Below are 24,163 nucleotides of genomic sequence, written 5' to 3' on the forward strand. Positions count from 1 at the left end.
GATATGAAAAGATGCTGTGATGATCCACAGCATGCCTAATTAAGGAATTATAAATTAAAAGAACAATGAGGGGCACCTGGATGGCTCAGTGGGTTAAGCTGCTACCTTTGGCTCAGGTCATGATCTCAGGGTCCTGGGATCGAGTTCCACATTGGGCTCTCTGCTCAGCAGAAGCCTGCTTCCCTTTCTCTCTCTCTCTGACTGCCTCTACGTCTTCTTGTGATCTCTCTCTGTCAAATAAATGAATAAAATCTTTTAAAAAATAAATAAATAAATAAATAAAACAATGTTATATCACTACACATCTATTAGAATGGCTAAATTCCAAATTACTGACAACATAAAATGCTTTGACGATGAGGAACAAGAGAAACTCTCATTCATTCTGGTGAGAACACCAAAATGGTGCTACCACTTTGGAAGACAGTTGGGCAGTTTCTTACAAAACTAAACAACATATTCTTACCATATGATCCAGCAGTTACGCTCCTTGGTACTCACCCAAAAGAGCGAAAACTTTGTGTACACAGAATCCTGCATATAAACCTGTGTTTGTAACAGCTTTACCCATAAGTGCCAAGAGTTGGAAGTAACCAAGATGTCCTTCAGGAGGAGAATGGATAGATAAACTGTGGTCCATTGAAACAATGGGATATGATTCAGCGATAAAGAGAAATGGCTATCAAGCAATGAAAAGACATAGAACAATCTTAAAATTCGTCATAATAAGTGAAAGAAGTCAATTTGAAAAAGCTTCATGTTGCAAGCTTCCAACTATATGACCTTCTAGAAAAGGCAGAACTATGCAAATGGTATAAAGGTCAGCGGTTTGTAGCAGTTAGGAGAGGAGGAGGATGAACAGGCAGAGCACAGAGGATTGTTAGGCCAGTGAAAATGTTCTGTATGATATGTATGATATTTTAGATATATATCGCTACACAGTTGTCAAAATGCATAAGATACTATACCTAGAGTGAACTCTATGAGAAAAGGTTTTTTTAAGATTTTATTTATTTATTTGACAGGCATCAAAGCAGGCAGAGAGGCAGGCGGGGAAAGCAGGGGTTGGGGGAAAGCAGGCTCCATGCCAAGCAGAGAGTCTGGTCTGGGGCTCGATCCCAGGACCATGAGATTATGACCAGAGCCGAAGGCAGAATCCTTAACCCACTGAGCCACCCTGGTGCCCCACCAAGAGCAAACTCTAATGTAAACTGTGGACTTTGGGGTGATAATGATGTGTCAGTGTAGGGTCAGTGAGCGTGAAAAATTATCACCGTGGTACAGGATGTTGATAATGGAAAAGGCTGTGTGTATGTGAGGAAAGGGAATTTTACTTTGATCCCCAAACTATTCTAAAAAATGCAGTCTGTTAAAAAAAAAACTTTATAATGCAATATAATACAAAACAAGAATGCATATCAAGAGAGAAATAATGTTTAAAGGGAACGAAGAACTTCAGTAATGTGTACCTAGGGATTTTGATTGCACATTTGTAGGAAGTTCACATTGTCATTAGCAATTGTTTTTCTGTGAAGTAGAAGTAACATAAAGAGTGATGAAAACTCAAAAACGCAACATTAAAAAAGTGCCATCTATGGGCTCTTAAAAAATGGAACAAACTTTGCTTGGCTTTTTAAGCTTTGTGGGTAATGAAAGGACAGAATTTAAATTCAGCTTTATAAAAGATTGGATAATATGTTTCTACAAAGAAGGCTCCTCTGAGTAACATAGAAATGAACATGGAAGCAGAAAGTGAAAAAAGGTTACATCTCTTGTGAGCTCACGTTCTCTGAAACCCTGTCACATAGTGGAGACAGTAACTGTTCGATGAATAGCAAATGGTAGTCTTTCAGATTCCCGGGATTTTCACTAAGAATCCTGAATGGATTTTTTAAAAAATATGTAAAGAATGTCTGCAGTGCAAGTACCTGCAAATAGATGGCATATTGGAGAGAATATTTTAATCAGCAGAGAAGGTCAAAATGACAAAGTTCCAGGATCAGAGTAAACATATAAGATTAAAATAAAAAATTAAAAAAAAAGATTTTTTTGAAAGAACTTTTTTTTAAAAGACTTGAAAAAAGTCCCTTTTAAGAGACAGTTGGCTGTTTAAACCAAAAGTACAACTCACTGAGATAATCGCCACATTATTTATTGGGATAGAAAGGACCTGGAATGTAGAAAAACGCATTCTGCAGAGGAAAAAATGGAATCACTAACAGGCCTCATGCCTTGCACAGACAGTGGCTAGAATCCCTGCCTCATGAGACCCTGTGCTAGAAGGCCGCTAGAACCATCTCAACTATGTTAGTCTATCTTGGAGGCCAACATGTGTTTGCCCAGTTAAGAGCACGGTAACAATCAGTCACGTTATGTTAAAATGATTGTCGATATCTTTAAAAGCCTTGTCAAGTTCCTTTTTGAGTAACCCTCACCCCACCCTTAGAGAAATTTATCTGTGGTTCACCTCTTTGAAATACCTCATTGTGGTTCCACATTTACCATAGCCAAAAAAAAAAAAAAAAAAAGCTTTTTATTAACAAAGTGTTCATTAGGTGACGCCACTGAAAACAATGACAGTTTTCGCCGCGGGGACAATATTGTTGCAGAAACAGCTGAAAGCAATCAGGTCAGACAGAGCCAAGGGCTGGAGGGATTTTTAAAATTACAAAAACCGAACCAAATCAAACCAAAACAAAAATCAAAACCAATGGCCAAGTTTCAAGTTTGCTACTAAAGGTATGACATTCTCCTAAGACATGCGAGTGACTTGATCAATATATTTATATATTTCTATTTGAAGTAGAAGGAACTATTTGATGCAGCAAATCCACGTTGATTAAAAATTACCAGATATGGGGGCTCCTGCGTGGCTCAGTGGTTTACGCCTCTGCCTTCGGATCAGGTCATGATTTAGGGTCCTGGGATGGAGCCCCACATCGGGCTCTCTGCTCAGCGGGGAGCCTCCTTCCTCCCCCCCCCCCATATCTCTGCCTGCCTCTCTACCTACTTGTGATTTGTCTGTCAAATGGGTAAATAAGATCTTTAAAAAAAGAATTACGAGGAGTGAAATACATCGAGGGTAATGGAAGGAAAATGATTTCACCTGATCTGACTAGGAAGTGATTGAAGCCTGAATTAAAGTGCTATAAAAAGAGTAAAGACCTGGGAAATATATGGGGAAAAATCCCTAGAAAAAGAGCAGTAATAACTGGCTGTTCTTTATTGATCCAGATCCTGCGGTAGGCAAAGAAGAGCTGGTTTTAGCCAGAGGATGATCTCCGTTTGTCTTCATGATCTGGCATTTCCTCCAAGCCAGGCATGGGGCTCTGCACTAGAGCTGCAAATGCTGGGGGGCCCTCACTGTCCCTTTTCTCTTCTCAGGGGTAAAACAGGCATGTCCATGGTGCAGTGTGACAGGCTTTACCACAGGGAGATAAAGGAGTGCCAAGGGTATTGGAGCAGGGAAAAGCCACTTAGGAACAGATTTTCAGGGGAGGTGATAGACAAGGGCAAAGCAAAGAATGAGGATGAGTGTGTCAAGTTTCAAAGTGCCAGGAGGCAGCACAGTGCATTCGGGAAACTACAGCAAGTTCATGATAACCGACAGCTGATCTGGCAGCATCACCTGGGGATGGAGGCTGAGCCCCGGGGTTAACACTGGGGGTGAGATGGTTTCTATACTATGCCGAAGAGGTGAGGTTCTACACTGTGGGGGCACAGGGAGCTACCGGAGGATTTCAGATATCAGAATCGTAACCATAATAGAGTATTTAATTGCATCCTAGCTTTCATCAAGGGTAAGATGCACTATACTTTATGTTCGACTAAGAAAGAGAAATGCTGTCAGTTAAACTAAGATATGTCATCAAGTGCAAAGTGAGTGCCACCTAAGAGATATTAAAATGGGGGTGGGGGAGGACAAATCATAGAACAAGTAAACTGTGGTACTAGAATAATTAAGAAAGGTCGAACACTTGGATCACAAAAAAGTGATTATTACTTACCATGTGCCCCAAACTATATTAAGTCTTAGAATAAGAGACGTTCTCATCTTGATGCCCCGCAGCTGTTAGGCCCAAGGTACAGAGGGCAGTAGCCAAAGACCAGCAGGCCCCAAGTGCCATGTGCAGACTCTAAGAGCAACTGCCTTTGAGAGAGGAAACGGTTGAGAGTGGGCTTTCTGAGGTAGAGAATTATTAGCTGGGAAAGTAGGAAAATTGACACAGAATCGAAATTGATGCCCCTACATGACAAAGTTGGTGAAACTTCCCTTCTCAGAGATTTTGAGGCTCCTCAGAAATGAATTTTTCATTTTGGATGGAACATTCAGGATAAATATGATCTGTTCGAGTTCCTGGTTCTCTCATCAGGACTGTTTCTTAGGCTTCAGTGGCACAAGAAAAGGGTTTTGATACCCCAGGGTAAATCCTGACAAAAGCAAAGCACGGTATCTATAAAAAACTAACCACTCAGAAGAGAACAACAGATAAACGCCAGGTCGACCGGACCCTGCAGAATAGGTAAGGTTGGTCCGGCAACTGGGGTAGAGGGGAAGTGCCCATCTCCTGCTAGAATAGCTAGAGAAGACCCCTTCCGTAGAGACCACCAGGAGAGGAGAGCATGGGTGCTGATGATGAAGAATATTTTAATCAGCAGAGAAGGTCAAAATGACAAAGTTCCAGGATCAGAGTAAACCTATGGGATTAAAAAATTAAAAAAAAGATTTTTTTGAAAGGACTTTTTTTTTTTAAAGGGAGTTTAGAGAGACAGTTGGCTTCTTAAAACAAAAGTACAACTCACTGAGAGAATCGCCGCATTATTTATTGGGGTAGAAAGGACCTAGAATGTAGAAAGACCCATTCTGCAGAGGAAAAAATAGAATCACTAACAGGCCTCATGCCTTTCACAGCCAGTGGCTAGAATCCCTGCCTCATGAGACCATTTTAAAAGCTGTACTCATAATGGAACGGAAGGTGTCATTTCCCTATAATTTTATATATGTCATTAATTTGCTGCAAAGCCCAGTAGCACTTGGAGCAGAAACTGGGACCAAAGAGTGAGCACCCTGTTTGACAAGGGGGAGGAGCCACCTCTTCTTCAGATGCAGGGGGAGCCCTGGCATGCTGACTCCTCCCTTCTTCCTTTCCCCTTTCCTCCCTCCCTCCCTCTTCCCTTCCCCTCTCTCCTGACCTGGTGGTGCCCTTTCCCAATGCCCACTTCATCCCTTTTCTTTTCTTACATGCCTGTCTTCTAGAGTTTCTTCTCTCCTCCCAATTACTTCCCTTCCTCTGAATCTCCTCTTTGGTCCCTTTCTCCCTGCTCTCTGCTCCTCCTTCTCTTCCCTGGCCCCTGTTCATCTCCATCCAGACTGCAGGCAGAGCTGGAATAACATGCTCACTCACTAGCTCAGCCACCCTCCAGAGAAGTCACTCTTCGGTGGCCACCTTCCTGACCCCCTGGTCCTTTCTCCACTTATTCAGCTATTGCTCTGAAGTCTGAGGAGGACAGAGCGGGGCTGCCGCAGAATCAGGCCAGAGGAGAAACCAAACCATGTGTCCACACTGTCCCCCAGTACTGCTGCTCTGAGAGCTTTTGGAGTCCTCAACAGGGTTAGGATTTAGGGGCTTCTTCAGAACCGGGAGTGAAAACAGCCATTGGTCAAAAGAAAAGCTATGGTCCCCACACAAAAATAATAATCACCAATGAAAACTAAGTTAATTCTGAAGTCCCAAAGTCAAAGAATTGCCTTGAATCTGTCACTAGAAAGCACCCAAGGCCTCACTCTCTGGGTTCTGGGTGCCCTGGGAATGGCAGGATTCTCTGACCCCCTTCCCTCTTCATTCACTCCCAAAGAACGTCCTCTGAGGTGGTCTTCAAACTTCCTCTTAGAAACTGTCTCTGGGAACTGTAGGCCCTCGGCTGCTGGGAAAAATGAGGGTGATATCAGGACCTGATGGGCAGCTTTACCAGGAGATTGTGGCTTCTGTATGCAGTCCTCAGGTCCCATGGTCTGGGTGAGTTCAGGGTCTTTCAGTGGAGGAGGACAGATGAGATTTCAATTTTGAGTTGATTCTGGGATGATTAGTGCTTTGGAGGGCATTGGGTGAAGGTATTTTGCACACGGGAAGGACACGAATTTGGGGAGCCAGAGAGTGGACTGTTAAGAGCTTACCTGCATTACCCCCAGAAACCTTGCTGCTGTCCTTATCTCTGGTACCACTGAACGTGACCTTCTTTGGAACTAGAGTTCTTACAAATGCAATCACATTACAGCGAGGTCGTTAGAGTGGACCCTAATCTCCTGTAACTGACCTCCTTATGTAAAGGGAAAATCTGGACAGAGAGATGCCCCTACTGTCAGTGGTGGGCAGTGCATGAACTTCTAGAACCCTGACAGTAGTGTAAAACACACTCAGGTGGGGCACTAGGTAAATGGGAGCTCTAGTGGAATTTCAGATGAAGATGCTGTGGACCTCGGCTTCCCAGGTCACAGTGACGTTAGGATTTCAAATTCAAGTCAGAGAAGAAAGAAACATCTGGACTCGGTCCTCAGGTACACGCAGTATTCTGAACTGAGGCTAGAACCAGAGACCATTCTAATGAAAGGCCTCCACAGGTGGGCTCTCACAGGTGGGCTCCAACTTAGTTTCCTGTATATTCATTCATGAAATCGCTCTGCGGGTCAACATGCAGAACAAAACCATTGAATAAAAGTGACAATGAGGAGAGGAAAGGGACGCCCTAAGGCATGTGAATGTGGAGAGAGGAAGAGCCAGGGTGGAAAAACCGAGAATCCCTCCCTGAGCTCCTTGCTGCCAGGGAGGTCTGAGGGACTAGTTTCCACCTGGGATCTCAAGTCCAGAACAAAAGTGTCTGGGCCACGGCAGGGGATGAGGGAAGGGGGTCCTCGGCACCTGCGCGTGGGGGTGCCAAACGATGGGGGCTATTGCGCTCGCTGGCGGGGGGCACCTCGCCTGGCTCAGTCCGCAGCCCGACTCCGTGTGGTCTCGGGTGGGGCGCGTCGTCCGGGGTGGTCCCGATGCCCCGGGGGTCGCGGGAGGCTGGGTCCCGACAACCCCGCGAGCTAACCGCCCGCGCTTTCTGCTCCAGATGAGGGCGCGGCGCGGTGTCACTTTACCTGCTCCCAGAGGGTCGTCCGGAGAAGCCATGGGGCGGGGCGGGGCAGCGGGCCAAGGGAGCCAGACAGCCCGGGCTCAGGGGCTGGTCTGGAGCACGGGAGTGCAGGGGCAGCGAGTCAGGGGGTTCTGCAGTGCCGACTGGGCGGTAGCACAGCACAGAGGCGCTTCGCGCCCCTCCTCCGCCAGCCCCTCCACCTCCTCTCTGACTCTCCTCCGCGTCCTCCACTAGCTCCCTTCTGGATTCCGCAATTAGCAAAGCCCCTTCTCCCTGCCGCTCCCGCCCTCGCCCCCCTCCCCCTCCGTCCTGAGGCGTGGGCCAGGAATGGGCGCCGGCGAAGCCCGGGGGGCCTGCAAGCATTGCCGGAGCTGGCGCTGAGCGGCCTCCTAGCCTGGCTCCCCGAGCCGGTGTCCGCGCGCTGCCTGGTTGCAAAAAGATCATCAGCCGTGAAAATATTTTTTGGATTTTATTCAAGGCTATTAACACACAATTTCACTATTTCACTTTGTTAAATATAGTGATAAACGTTCAACCAAAACGTTGTGTCTTTTTTTTTTTCCACTACCACATCCTCCATCTACTGACTGGATTCTCTCCCCAACTAGCACATATATACCATTGTCTATCTTTAGGATAAGGAAGGGTCATCTTTTGTCTTGATTCTATTCCTCGTATGCTTCTGGACTTTTTGAATTTTAATAGAGTCACACCATAAGCATCACATATTTGATTCCCCTTTCAATAGTAAACAGTGCACAAAAAGAGCATACCTTTAAAGCTATCAATATACTTACTCTGATATATTATTTTTGTATTTTTGTAAATTAAAATAATGAAATTATAGAACAAGAGTTTTGGGTGGTAGGTGTTGTAAGTTTTACCCAAACTGACTTTTGTCAAACTCATTTTTGTCATCATATATGTCAAGTAGTTTTCTCAGGTTTATTTTTAGAATATCCTTGTATAATGAATATTTACACTGATATCTAGTATAAAAATCTTGCAATTTATTTTAGAAACATTAAGATATTGAAAATCAATCTATTTCTTTAATTCATTAAAGCCATTTTTGGCTTGTTTCCAGTACTTTCTTACTGGTTAAAAAATGAATTTGAAGTAGTCTGAATTTCATTATTATATGGCACTTTCCCTTTGATGAATACAAAGATGATATTCTATATTAGCTATCTGAGAAGAATTCATTTTCTTAATTTTATTTATTTGTAAGAGAGAGAGAGCACAAGCAGGGGGAGCAGCAGGGTGAGGGAGAAGCAAACTGCCGGCTAAGCAGGGAATCTGTTGCAGAACTGAGTCCCAGGACCCTAAGATCATGACCTGAGCTAAAGGCTCAGGTGTTTAACTGACTGAGCCACCCAGGTGTCCCAATCTGAGAAGAGTTCTGTATGTTATTCCTATTCATATGAAGTTTAAAGTCTAGGTAATTAACTTAATATTTTAGTGGCTATTACATAGATAGCACTCTGTTCCAGGCAGAGAGTAAGAAAGAAATATTAAATCAACCATATTCTATGCATTCTAAATAAAAATAATTAATCAATCATAATAAATCCTTCTATTTATGGAATATCAACTTATAAACTTTCCTCCATATGAACAATGCCAAATACCAGAATAAAGGGTCATCTAATACAAATAAAGGATAGAATTAAAGAATTCTGCTAAGCCATTTAATTTTGAAAAATGGTGCTATATTGTTGCTGAGTTGTGGTTTTCAGTTACATAATATCTGATAAGTGTAGAAGTAACGTGAGTGTTACGTGAGATGAGAAATGATATATAATTAAGATATTTTTTAAAGTACAGATAAATACAAATTTGTAAACATAGCATTATGGAGGAATAAAAATAAATGATAGCTACACACTCTAAAGTGAATAAATCTTGGAAAGTTAATAGAGAAGTAAAACAAGGACAGTGCAAAAGTATGGTACACTTTGATGAAGTTCAAACAAATTCTGTGAAAACATAGATGGACTTAAAGATACTATTATGTATCAAATATTGTAAAAATTAAGCAAGGAAATAGCAAACATAAAATAGCCAAAGCAGGGATGCCTGGGTGGCTCAGTTGGTTAAGCAGCTGCCTTCAGCTCAGGTCATGATCCCAGCGTCCAGGGATCGAGTCCCACATCGGGCTCCTTGCGGAGCCTGCTTCTCCCTCTTACTCTGCCTTCCACTCTGTCTGCCTGTGCTCGCTCTCGATCTCTCTCTCTCTGACAAATAAATAAATAAAATCTTTAAAAAAAAATAAAATAAAATAACCAAAGCATACAAACTTGGGTAGATACAATAGGTGTGATCATGTTCTACTTCATAAAGAGATGAGTTAATAGATAAATAGAAGTAACTAGACTTTTTAGAAGTTAATAAAACGTTGACTGTTATTTCTTAGTAATATAAAATATATGGTTTTCTAACAAAAACGCTTATCTTAAAAATATTTAAAAATAAATGTCAGGCTATTTACTTTTCCACTGAAGGAAAAGCTGGTTGTTGTAATTGTAGTTGTTTGTTTTAGTCTCCTCCTAGTTTTTATTATTATAATGTGGAATAAGGAATGTTAGATTGAAAAGTGAATTATTTTATAGACTAAAATCATTACTTGATTCACCTCCTGGTACAGCAGATGGAACTCCTGAAAGCATGCCCTTTTGCCTTACAGAAGAGTAACAGTTTTGCTTACTTCTGAAACATGCTTGGTGGTGGCCCTAAATAGTGACACCATAGTAAACATTTTGAATATTTGCAATTAATTTTTATAGTCATAGGGCTCCAAAAGGCACTGCTGGTATCTTAGCAGGTATTTCAATAAAGCTAAAAGTTGCCTGACTGTTTAAAAATATTAACAAGGCACAAAACATGGCAGAAGTATTGTCCTCAGATATTATTTTTTTCCATATGCTCCTGATTCCAGACATGACAAGTTACTTTTTCAAATATTTATTATAAAAGATTTTATTTATTTATTTGACAGAGATCAGAAGTAGGCAGGGTCAGGCAGAGAGAGAGGAGGAAGCACGCTCCCTTCTGAGCTGAGAGCCTGATGTGGGACTGGATCCAAGGAACCTGGGATCATTACCTGAGCCAAAGGCAGAGGCTTTAACCCACTGAGCCACCCAGGCGCTCCCATTGCAAGATATTTTTTTAAAAGACTTTATTTATTTATTTGACAGAGAGAGATTACAAGTAGGCAGAGAGGCAGGCAGAGATAGAGAGGAGGTAGCAGGCTCCCCAATGAGCAGAGAGCCCGATGTGGGGCTCCATCCCAGTACCCTGAGATCATGACCTGAGCTGAAGGCAGCGGCTTAACCCACTGAACCACCCAGGCGCCCGACAAGTTATTTTTGATAGATATATATACAATGTATTTTCCAGTTATAAGAAAAATGGTTCTGCTATTTCTAAGGTTTTTAAAAAATTACATAATTTTTTAAATTAAAATTTTATTTTTTTGTGTTTTACATTTCTTTTCTTTTTTTTAAAGATTTTATTTATTTATTTGACAGACAGAGATCACAAGCAGGTAGAGAGAGAGAGAGAGAGAGAGAAGCAGGCTTCCTGCGGAGCAGAGAGCCCGATGCAGGGCTCGATCCCAGGACCCTGAGATCATGACCCGAGCCAAAGGCAGCAGCCCGAACCACTGAGCCACCCAGGTGCCCCAATGTTTTACTTTTCAATATACTACTTAAAATATAAAACCTATTCCATTTTGTAAGAAGTTTACCATTTAAAAAATGGTAATTTTCTCATTGTGTCTTCCTCTCTCATTGCTTTATTTTGAATAAAAAATTTCACAATAAACATAACGGATGCTTTCCTTTTGATGGTCCCTCTGTTGGTCATATAGGATATGAGCCATGACAATTAGTTTTACAAAATTTATTGATGTTTGTTGATATGTTTTATCATAACTAATTTTCCCTCCCTTATCTAGATTCCCCAGCTTTCAGACAGGTGGACACTTAGATCCTTGAGGTCTCATTTTGCCTAGGGATTTGCAATAGGTTCTTCCAGAGGCACCACTGTGACAACTGATGTCCATGGTCTATCTCCTGCTAAGCTCAAGAGGTCACTGGTTTCCAAGTTTATCTATACAATTAATGCATTCCAGCAAGTTCTTTTTTTTTTAATATTAACAAACTTATTTTAAAGTTTATATGGAGAAGCAAAGACTCACAATAGTCAACATAGTGTTGAAGGAGAACAAAGACTGAGGACTGCCTTCAAAGTTTACCATAACGATGGGCCACCTGGGTGGCTCAGTGGGTTAAGCATCTGCCTTCGGCTCAGGTCATGATCCCAGGGGCCTGGGATCGAGTCCCACATTGGGCTCTCTGCTCAGCAGGGAGCCTGCTTCACCTCATCTCTCTCTCTGTCTGTCTCTCTGCCTATTTGTGATCTCTCTCTCTGTCAAATAAATAAATAAAATCTTTAAAAAAAGTATACCCTAACGATAATTGTAAGCAAGATATTGTAATAACACAGAAAGACTAGATTAAAGGAACGGAATACGTATTATCAATTATATTTTATATTTAATAGAAAAGCAAAAGCATTACAAGAGAGCAAAATACAATCTTTTAAACAAATGGTTCTGGAGAAATGGTGAAGCTAAATGTAAAAATATAAAATAAAAATAAAATAAAATAATAAAATAAAATAAATCCAGACAGATATCATACCCTCTTCACAAAAATTAACTCAGATTGGATTATAAACCTAAACATGAAACATGTAGAAGGTATTACAGAAGAAAATATAAATGTCCTTGGTTTTGGAAATAACTTTAGCTACAAAAGCACAAGCACTGAATTTAAAAATGTCTACCTTGTATAACACAATGCCAAGAGAATGAAAAGGCAAAGCACAGACTATGAGAAAAAATTTGCAAAATACACATCTGGCAAAGGACTGTTAATCAAAAATACACAAAGACCCCTTAAAACTCAACAATGTGGGAAAAACCTGATTAAAAATGAGCCAAAGTCCTTAGCAGATACCTCACAAAAGAAAATATTACAGATGGCAAATAAGCATATAAAAAGATGCTTACATCATATGTCATCAGGAAAATGCAAATTAAAACAAAATAGAGAAAGCAGACATACCCAGAATCCAGAACACTGACAACAGAACACAAAATGTTGGTGAGGATGTGGAGCAACAGGAATGTTCTTCCATGCCTATTGAGAATAAAGAATGGAAAACAACTTGGCAGTTTCTTACAAAACTAAACATATTCTTGCCAGATGATTCAGCAGTAGCAGTTCTTGGTATTTATCCAAAGAAGATGAAATCTATACCCACAAAGATGTCTATAGTAGTTTTATTCATTACTGACAAAAGCTTGGAAGCAACCAAGATATCCTTCTATAGGTGAAAGGTCAAATAAAGTGTAGTACATGCAAACGATGGAATATTATTTAATGCTAGAGAAATGAATTACCAAGCCATGAAAAGATATGGATATAAATATTTAATAAATATCTGATCTTAGGCTTCTACCAGTCTATCAATAGGATTAGTATATTTTAACAGTGAATGCTCAGCATTCACGAATTTACCTAATAAAATATTTTGGGTTCAATATTTTAAATACTTCAACCTCTATGATTATATTCCTAATAATTTTGAATTCGGGTAAATAAACCTTAATTTTTTGTAACTTGTTTCTTTTTTTTTTTAAGATTTTATTTATTTATTTGACAGAGAGAGATCACAAGTAGGCAGAGAGGCAGGCAGAGAGAGAGAGAGAGAGAAGCAGGCTCCCTGCTGAGCAGAGAGCCGGATGCGGGGCTCGATCCCGGGACCCTGAGATCATGACCTGAGCCGAAGGCAGAGGCTTAACCCACTGAGCCACCCAGGCGCCCCTGTAACTTGTTTCTTATTGCAAAAGAGCTCAATGAAATTTTAGAAAATAAAAATTTACAAAAAAATTTAGTTTACTATTCCCAAATAATTTAAAAATTTACCTTATATTCAAATACATATATTTTTCTAAATTGATTTATATGCTACTAAAACCAAAAACTTTTAGTTATACTAGTTGTCATATCATGCAATCAATTGCAGAAAGCCTTCTAGCGATGAATTGTCTTAAATAGAGTTAAGATGGGTGTTATTACAATGCAAGATGGAAACAAAGATAGTATAACAATTGAGTGTTACATAACTTTTCTGGTTTGATCAAATTACTAATCTACAAAAGGTTTTTATCGGTGACAGACTGATTTTAGTGCCTTCTTCTGTGCTCCCATAGCTTCCTACACTTGGATCTCCGAGCATTTGTTACACCATGTGAAAATATGAACTCTTTTTCTTTATTCTGTCTTACTAGAATAAGAATCCTTGAAATTTTATGGACATTTGAACTCTCAGTTATTAGCAGAAATTCTATCACACAGTAAGTTTCCAAATATAAAAGCCAAAGTTTTACAATGACTTCTAAGCTTTTACATGATCTAGCCACTCATTTAACCTCTGTGACCTCTTTCCCTGCTACTCTTCAGTCCCTCACAGTGGCCTCCTTGCTATTCCTCAGATATGCCAGGCACGATCCAACCTTATGGCCTTCAAGATAGCCAATTCCTTTGTCTGGAGTGACCTTATTGCTGATAGTTCTGGGCAAATGCATCACCTTTCCATACCTTTGTTCAATTGTTAGCTTCATTGTAACTACCCTGATCTTCCTATTAAAATTCTTAACTCCCCATCCCCTGCCTAGCAACCTTGATTTTTCTCAACCTGATTTAATTTTTCTTTTTCCCCATTGTACTCATCATTTTTGAATGCACTATGCAATTTTTATTAATGTTTATAGCTGTTAATTGTCTAACCCATTAAAATAAAAGTTCTACAAAGCCAAGTATTTCATTTACCAGTGTAGCCTGAAGTAATATCTGCCATATAATAGACAGTAGACAACTAGTAAATTTTAGAATAAATTAATGTTGAGAGTATACTGAATTTCATAAGTCATTTCAATATTTTTTTCCAAAAAATAAACTATGAAAAACATACCTTAAATTTACTTTCAAAATATTTTATAGCATATAATGGACAATATACATAAGCCTTAAAGAAACAATCATATAAATAACCATTTTATACCTACTTAAAAATTGTATAATACCACACTCCTAGATCCTCTCTGAATGCTCTAAAATAACACTTCAAAGGAAATACACTTTTAAAAATTACAGATTTTTTGGCAAATAATTTAATAAAATAAAAGTTTCATTCATCTATATAGATCATAATAAATGTTTTTAATAAGCATGAAATTATAACTCTGAAGTGTGGTAAAAATAAACCACCTGCTAAGGGTGAGAGAACAAAAATAAACATCATTTTTCCAAATAAGAGGAATTTATTACCTTTGAATCAAAGCATGTGGATTTGTTCAAACTGGCAATAAAGGAATATGGAAACACAAACCATAGAATGTCATATTTTAGATTTCTAAAATACTTCATAGTGAAGAGTATACATTTTTTAAATGCTACATTATGCTACATAATGACAAGATGACAGGTTGTGACAAATAGCATTTAAAAAGCTCTACTCATAATGGAACGGAAGGTGTCATTTCCCTATAATTTTATATATGTCATTAATTTACTGTATCTGGATACAACATATTACCAAACAGATGTTCATCCAAGACTAAATTATTTTTAATGGAACATAATATTTTGAACCTACATATATTAATCATTTTTCGATCTAACATTTATAGTCTTGCTAAATAATTTATCCGTTGTCGACAAAAAAAAAATACGATAAAAAGTCGTGTTTGGAAAAGTAGATTTTCTTTGAAATTTGCATTTAAATAAAAATATTTGCTGATATTTTTAAAACTTTAAATGTAATTTTATATATATCTGACCTATCAGATGGTATAAAATTTTTTGAGAAAATATGACATATTTTTTTGATCTCGGTTGAAGGTATTAATAAAGAGCAACTGTTTGTATTATTTGTATTGTGATATCTTATTTCATAAACATGAATAACTGGTATAAAATATGTTTTTTTAAAAATTTTATTTATTTACTTGACAGAGATCACAGGAAGGCAGAGAGGCAGGCAGAGAGAGAGGAATGGAAGCAGGCTCCCTGCTGAGAAGAGAGCCCACTGTGGGACTCAATCCCAGGAACCTGGAATCATAACCTGAGCCGAAGGCAGAGATTTTAACCCACTGAGCCACCCAGGTGCTCTAAAATATGTTCTTTTTTTATATAGAATTATAGTTCTTGCCAAAATATGGAACTAGCTGGAACTGAATGCCTCCTTCAAAGTCAGCTCTGGAGAAATTAGGCAAGTGTAATATGGAACTATTTCAGATATGAACCAAAAACAAAGAAATGTTGATAAATTCCTTAAAAGACTCAAAGTTGCACTTGACTGGTATGTTTCAAGCTCTATTCCTGGTTTGAGGACAGGTTTTAATAGGCCTGCCACTGTAGAAATCAGCTGGATGTTTAGAGGCTATCAGAACTGTACAAAAACCTTGAAGGGGTAAAGACTTGAAAATTCTTTAGAGAGATTAGCTCCCTAAGGCATTATTCATCCAAACATTTTCCTCCAAACAATTAAGGCTGATGGATGAGGGGCACCTGAGGGGCTCTCTCATCACGTGGGTGGTGGGTTAAGCCTCTGCCTTCATCTCAAGTCATGGTCTCTGGGTCCTGGGATCCAGCCCTACATCGGGCTCTGCTCAAAAGGAAGACTCCTTCCCTCCCTGCTTGCCTGCCTCTCTGCTTACTTGTAGTCTCTCTCTCTGTCTCTCTGTGTCCAATAAATAAATAAAATCTTATAAAAAGGCTGATGGATGATAAATTATGAAAACTGCTCCCTCCAAATGATACTTCTTCATAAGGATTTAAGAATTTAAAATTGTAAGAATTTAAAATTAAAACTTGATCGTAGGATTTATGTTACAGAATAACATTAACTGAAGGCAGTTATTATTAGATCTGAAGTATTTGTGATTCTGAATTCTTGGCCTCATTAGTAAATTTATTTTTAAATTCTCTCATGGAGTGGTGATTGGCCTTCAGTCTTTCATTGATGTACATCATTGGGTCAAATGAGATGTGTGTGCCCAGAACTATGTATACTCTTCTTTGTATTTCACTGGAGATGGCATTTCTGATTTTTTTTTAAAGATTTTATTTATTTATTTGACAGAGAGAGAGCACAAGTAGACAGAGAGACAGGCAGAGAGAGAGAGAGAGAGGAAAGCAGGCTCTCCACTCAGCAGAGAGCCCGATGCGGGACTTGATCCCAGGACCCTGAGATCATGACCTGAGCCGAAGGCAGCAGCTTAACCCACTGAGCCACCCAGGCGCCCCCTGAGTTTTGTTCAATTGAATTTGGACAGATGTTTTAATAGTCACTTCTAGAGTTGGCCCTGGAGAATATCTTCCTTTTTTTTTTTCTCTTCCCGATTCTCTGAAAAACCCTGACTAATTCACATTATCACAGTGATATCACAATTCAAGTTTTTCCAAACACTATAGCTGCAAAATAGAAGGAAGCTACTCAGAATGTAATGCTATTGTGAATGATTGAGAAAGAAAACATTATTATAGTTTAGCTACCAGGTTTCAATGTATTTTATTGTTGCTTAGAAAATCTTAGCATACCCAGACTTTACAGAGATTTGATGATCCTAAGAGGAGCTGAACTCATGGACCAAAATAACTATGCACATAAAAAGTACAATTACTTACCTAAAAAAGATGATGTGGTTAACTTTATATGGCAATCCAAGTGTTATTGGAACAGGAATTTAAAAAATAGCTTAGGTGCACCTAGGTGGCTCAGTGGAATAAGCCACTGCCTTCGGTTCAAGTCATGATCTCAGGGTCCTGGGATCAAGCCCCACATCAGGCTTTCTCCTCAGCAGGTAGCCTGCTTCCCTTCCTCTCTCTCTGACCGCCTCTCTGCCTACTTGTGATTTCTCACTGTCAAATATATAAATAAAATATTTTAAAAAATAGCTTATAAGTATATGATAAAATAATGATATACATATACAAAGAAAAGAAAGATACTATACTGTGAATATAAATTAAGTGAAAATTGTTGAACTAAAGAATACAATAAATGGAGACTAAGATGAATATAGCTGTAAAATGAATAAGTGAGTTGGGAAAAACAAACAAACAAACAAATTAATGACTTTTGCCCAAATGCAGCAAAACAGAAAAAAAAATAAAGAAAATATTTAAATAAGTACTGAGATAAATTTTGGAGAATTAAAGAAAGATAAAAGATACCAGACTTAAAATGATGCCAAACATGAGAAATCAGAAACAAAACAAACCAAAAACCACACACGCAAAAAACCACTCATATAGGGCGCCTGGGTGGCTCAGTGGGTTAAGCCGCTGCCTTCGGCTCACGTCATGATCAGGGTCCTGGGATCGAGTCCCACATGGGGTTCTCTGCTCGGTGGGGAGCCTGCTTCCTCCTCTCTCTCTCTCTGCCTGCCTCTCCAACTACTTGTGATTTCTCTCTGTCAAATAAATAAATAAAATCTTTAAAAAAAACACTCATATATATTATGGTGAGTTTTAAGAATATCAAAAACAGAGAAGAGCATAAATGATGCCCAAGAGAAGAACAGATCACCTAAAATGTACAAGAATAATACTGACAGCAGAATTCTCAATAGTACTAGCATATAAAGGAGACAGCTGGGTGTTTGTATAGATGGAAAAGATATTTGAAACTAGATATTATACATCAAGCCAAATTCTTGATTAAATTTGAGAGCACAGTAAAAATACAATGAAGCATGTTAGGTCTTAGAACATTTATCACACAGAGACACACATTTTAGAAAACTTCCTTGGAGGACAGCTCAATTTAGATAGAGAAAACAGAATTATGTACTCAAAGGCACATTTTGAAGGAAGGATTGAATATAGTCTGCACTGCAAATATTCTTTAATCGTATGTTCTGAATTTCCTAAATTTAAGAAGTATTTGTTCAAATATTTATCTTTAAATAAACCCTAGGAGACTTTTTCTTGGATTCTGGAAAATCAGTCCATTTGGATACAAATCTTTTTGTCACTGATGGAAATTTTGATAGCCCTTAACTGTGGAATGTCTAATGTATTGTTACAGCAATTGTGATTTGCCAATACATGGGTGATGTGTGTGTGTTGTGCGTGTTTATTTTTATTTTTGATGGTTTTACTCTTCTATGAGATTTTTATGTAGACATAATTTTAATAAATTATGATTTGTTGAAATTTATCTGAGGTTATATATAATAAAATGAAATTTGTGTGAACTGAAGAAGTGCATCTCCATTTTTTTTTTAAGAGTAGACTGGTCTTTAAAAATTGTCCAAAGAAGTACATTATATTCATTATTAAATTTGATAATATACAATAAAGTATTTATGGTCATATGGAACCATATCAAATTCTACTATTAATTCATATTAATAATTACCATAAGAGGAAAAAGGGATATTTTTCAAAATGAAAATTAGTGTATTTTTCAAAATATGATATAGTGTTATTCACTGAACAGAGGGAACAAATGTCAAAGTTTAACACAGTTTACAGAATGTTTTAACATAAATTGAAATTTAAATCTGACCAAATTTCACAGTTCTAAGTAAAATGATAGCATTTTAAATCCTTGAAAAGTGGTAAGTGACCCAAAACATTGCTTAGAAAAACAAATTTAACACTACACTAGTCTGAGATGGTTAAGTTATGGTACAGCTTGCCATTGTGTATCATCAAATGGTATATTTTTTTCTTTTGGTCTTGTCATTATATTTTATTTTAGCCATTCTGATAAGTGTGTAGTGATATCTCAGTGTCATTTTAATTGCATTTCCTTGATGTCTAATTATGTCAAATTATATTATTTTGATGTTTAATGTTCTGAGCTTTCTCAGTTCAAGACCATGAAGCCACTTAGGAAAAATACAGTTGCAGATGCACTCATAGACCAACTCTTATTTAGAAATAAGAACAAACATTACTACCCATTCCAACAAAAAATAGATTTGTTATGCAGTAGGGATTTTATAAATTACCTGACACAAGTTATATAGTAAGATGAAATGGGACAGGTGGCTTCTTGCAGCTATATACAACATCAATTGAATTTCAATTTTCAGTATAATTTTTCCAAGGTATACACAGAATATATATTTAATGTAAATTGTGAACATTTTAAACTCTGTATATGGAAATTAATCAATTTTAAGTTTATACCAATCAAAATTAACGGAAGTTTATTTTAAATTAGTTAGCTTTCTCTATATTGCAAGACAGAATAATCAAGAATTGGTAAGAAAAAAATAATCTCTGTAAAATTACTGGGGGTGCATTATAAAGTGTTCGGTAAACGATCAAACTCACAATTTGGATTGAATGGCAAGTGACTTAAAATCTGGAACTCATTGTCAATTTTTTTTTTCTTCATTGTGTCTTAAATGTGGAACAACAATGAGGTATTTCAAAGAGGTGAACCACAGATAAATTTCTCTAAGGGTGTGATGAGGGTTACTCAAAAAGGAACTTGACAAGGCTTTTAAAGATATCGACAATCATTATAACATAACGTGACTGATTGTTACCGTGCTCTTAACTGGGCAAACAATTGTTGGCTTCCAAGAAAGACTAACATAGTTGAGATTGTTGTAGCTGCCTTCTAGCACAGGGTCTCATGAAACAGGGATTCTAGCCACTGGCTGTGCAAGGCATGAGGCCTGTTAGTGATTCTATTTTTCCTCTGCAGAATGGGTCTTTCTATATTCCAGGTCCTTTCTACCCCAATAAATAATGCGGCGATTCTCTCAGTCAGTTGTACTTTTGGTTTAAACAGCCAACTGTCTCTTAAAAGGGACTTTTTTTAAAGTCCTTTAAAAAAAAAGTTCTTTTAAAAAAATCTTTTTTTTTATTTTATATTTTAATCACATATGTTTACTCTGATCCTGGAACTTTGTCATTTTGACCTTCTCTGCTGATTAAAATATTCTCTCCAAAATGTCAGTTATTTGCAGGTACTTGCACTGTAGACATTCTTTACATATTTTTTAAAAAATCCATTCACGATTCTTAGTGAAAATCCCGGGAATCTGAAAGACTACCATTTGCTATTCATCGAACAGTTACTGTCTCCACTATGTGACAGGGTTTCAGAGAACGTGAGCTCAAAAGAGATGTAACCTTTTTTCCACATTCTGCTACCATGATCATTTCTATGTTACTCAGTGGAGCCTTCTTTGTAGAAACATATTATCCAACCTTTTATAAAGCTGAATTTAAATTCTGTCCCTTCATTCCCCACAAAGCTTAAAAAGCCAAGCAAATTTTGTTCCATTTTTTAAGTACCCATAGATGGCACTTTTTTAATGTTGCGTTTTTGAGTTTTGAACACTCTTTATGTTACTTCTACTTCACAGATAAACAATTCCTAATGACAATGTGAACTTCCTACAAATGTGCAATCAAAATCCCTAGGTACACATTACTGAAGTTCTTCGTTCCCTTTAAACATTATTTCTCTCTTGATATGCATTCTTGTTTTGTATTATATTGCATTATAAAGTTTTTTTTAACAGACTGCATTTTTTAGAGTAGTTTGGGGATCAAAGTAAAATTCCCTTTCCCCACATACACACAGCCTTCCCCATTATCAACATCCTGTACCACGGTGATAATTTTTCACGCTCACTGACCCTACACTGACACATCATTATCACCCCAAAGTCCACAGTTTACATTAGAGTTCACTCTTGGTGGGGCACCAGGGTGGCTCAGTGAGTTAAGGCTTCTGCCTTCGGCTCAGGTCATAATCTCATGGTCCTGGGATGGAGCCCCAGAACAGACTCTCTGCTTGGCAGGGAGCCTGCTTTCCCCCAGCCCCTGCTTTCCCTGCCTGCCTCTCTGCCTGCTATGGTGCCTGTCAAATAGATAAATAAAATCTTAAAAAAATCTTTTCTCATAGAGTTTACTCTTGGTATAGTATCTTATGCATTTTGACAACTGTGTAGCGATATATATCTAAAATATCATACATATCATACAGAACATTTTCACTGGCCTAACAATCCTCTGTGCTCTGCCTGTTCATCCTCCTCCTCTCCTAACTGCTACAAACCGCTGACCTTTATACCATTTGCATAGTTCTGCCTTTTCTAGAAGGTCATATAGTTGGAACCTTGCAACATGAAGCTTTTTCAAATTGACTTCTTTCACTTATTATGACGAATTTTAAGTTTGTTCCATGTCTTTTCATTGCTTGGTAGCCATTTCTCTTTATTGCTGAATCATATCCCATTGTTCAATGGACCACAGTTTATCTATCCATTCTCCTCCTGAAGGACATCTTGGTTACTTCCAACTCTTGGCACTTATGGGTAAAGCTGTTACAAACACAGGTTTATATGCAGGATTCTGTGTACACAAAGTTTTTGCTCTTTTGGGTGAGTACCAAGGAGCACGATTGCTGGGTCATATGGTAAGAATATGTTTAGTTTTGTAAGAAACTGCCCAACTGTCTTCCAAAGTGGTAGCACCATTTTGGTGTTCTCACCAGAATGAATAAGAGTTTCTCTTGTTCCTCATCGTCAAAAGCATTTTATGTTGTCAGTATTTTGGATTTTAGTCATTCTAATAGATGTGTAGTGATATACCATTGTTTTATTTATTTATTTTTAAAAAAGATTTTATTTATTTATTTGACAGAGAGAGATGACAAGAAGACGGAAAGGCAGTCAGAGAGAGAGAGAAAGGGAAGCAGGCTTCTGCTGAGCAGAGAGCCCAACGTGGACCTCGATCCCAGGACGCTGACATCATGACCTGAGCCAAAGGCAGCATCTTAACCCACTGAGCCATCCAGGCGCCCCTCTTTGTTCTTTTAATTTACAATTCCTTAAATAGACATGCTGTGGATCATCACAGCATCTTTTCATATCATTATTGCCATCTATATATCTTCTTCAGTGAGGTGTCTGTTCCAGCCTTGCCAATTTTTCAATCAGGTCATTCATTTTATTGTGTTTGAGTTAATAAATAAATAAATACATAATAATAAATAAATAAATAATAAATAAATAATAAATACATGAATGAATTTATTATATATGTTATATATGTTATATATAGTATATCTTATATATTATTATATATTAAATAATAATTTATTAAAAATAAATTTACTAATGAGGTCAAGAATTCAGAATCACAAATACTTCAGAATTAATAATAACTGCCTTCACTTGATGTTATTCTATAAGATAAATACTACAATCAAGTTTCAATTTTAAATTCTTACAATTTTAATTTCTTAAATGCTTATGAAGAAGCATCATTTGGAGGGATCAGTTTTCATAATTTATCATCCATCAGCCTTTTTATAAGATTTTATTTATTTATTGGACACAGACCGAGAGAGAGAGAGAGAGAGATCACAAGTAAGCAGAGAGGCAGGCAAGCAGGGAGGGAAGCAGTCTTCCTTTTGAGCAGAGCCCGATGTGGGGCTGGATCCCAAGACCCAGAGACCATGACTTGAGATGAAGGCAGAGGCTTAACCCACCACCCACGTGATGAGAGAGCCCCTCAGGTGCCCCTCATCCATCAGCCTTAATTGTTTGGAGGAAAATGTTTGGATGAATAATGCCTTAGGGAGCTAATCTCTCTAAAGAATTTTCAAGTCTTTAACCCTTCAAGGTTTTTGTACAGTTCTGATAGCCTCTAAACATCCAGCTGATTTCTACAGTGGCAGGCCTATTAAAACCTGTCCTCAAACCAGGAATAGAGCTTGAAACATACCAGTCAAGAGCAACTTTGAGTCTTTTTTTTTTATATAAAGATTTTATTTATTTATTTGACAGAGAGAGATCACAAGCAGGCAGAGAGAGAGGAGGAAGCAGGCTCCCTGCTGAGCAGAGAGCACGATGGGGGCCTCGATCCCAGGACCCTGAGATCATGACCTGAGCCGAAGGCAGAGGCCCAACCCACTGAGCCACCCAGGCGCCCAACTTTGAGTCTTTTAAGGAATTTATCAACATTTCTTTGTTTTTGGTTCATATCCGAAATAGTTCCATATTACACTTGCATAATTTCTCCAGAGCTGACTTTGAAGGAGGCATTCAGTTCCAGCTAGTTCCATATTTTGGCAAGAACTATAATTCTATATATAAAAAAAAAACATATTTTAGGGTGCCTGGGTGGCTCAGTGGGTTAAAATCTCTGCCTTCGACTCAGGTTATGATTCCAGGTTCCTGGGATTGAGTCCCACAGTGGGCTCTCTTCTCAGCAGGGAGCCTGCTTCCATTCCTCTCTCTCTGCCTGCCTCTCTGCCTTCCTGTGATCTCTGTCAAGTAAATAAATAAAATTTTTAAAAAAACATATTTTATACCAGTTATTCATGTTTATTAACTAAGATATCACAATACAAATAATACAAACAGTTGCTCTTTATTAATACCTTCAACCAAGATCAAAAATATATGTCATATTTAATCCAAAAATTTTATATCATGTGATAGGTCAGATATATATAAAATTACATTGAAAGTGTTAAAAATTCCGCAAATATTTTCATTTAAATGCAAATTTCAAAGAAAATCTACTTTTCCAAACATGACTTTTTATCCTATTTTTTTAAATTTTGTCGACAACTGATAAATTGTTTAGCGAGACTATAAATGTTAGATTGAAAAAAATGATTCATAGATGTAGGTTCAAAATATTATGTTCCATTAAAAATGATTTAGTCTTTGATGAACATCTGTTTGGTAATGTGTTGTATCCAGATATAGTAAATTAATGACATATATAAAATTATAGGGAAATGACACCTTCCGTTCCATTATGAGTAGAGCTTTTAAAATGCTATTTGTCACAACCTGTCATCTTGTCAGTATGTAGCATTTAAAAAATATATACTCTTCACTATGAAGTCTTTTAGAAATCTAAAATATGACTTTCTATGGTTTGTGTTTCCATATTCC

Source organism: Mustela nivalis, assembly GCF_964662115.1.
Source record: "Mustela nivalis genome assembly, chromosome: X".
Classification (NCBI taxonomy): Eukaryota; Metazoa; Chordata; class Mammalia; order Carnivora; family Mustelidae; genus Mustela; species Mustela nivalis.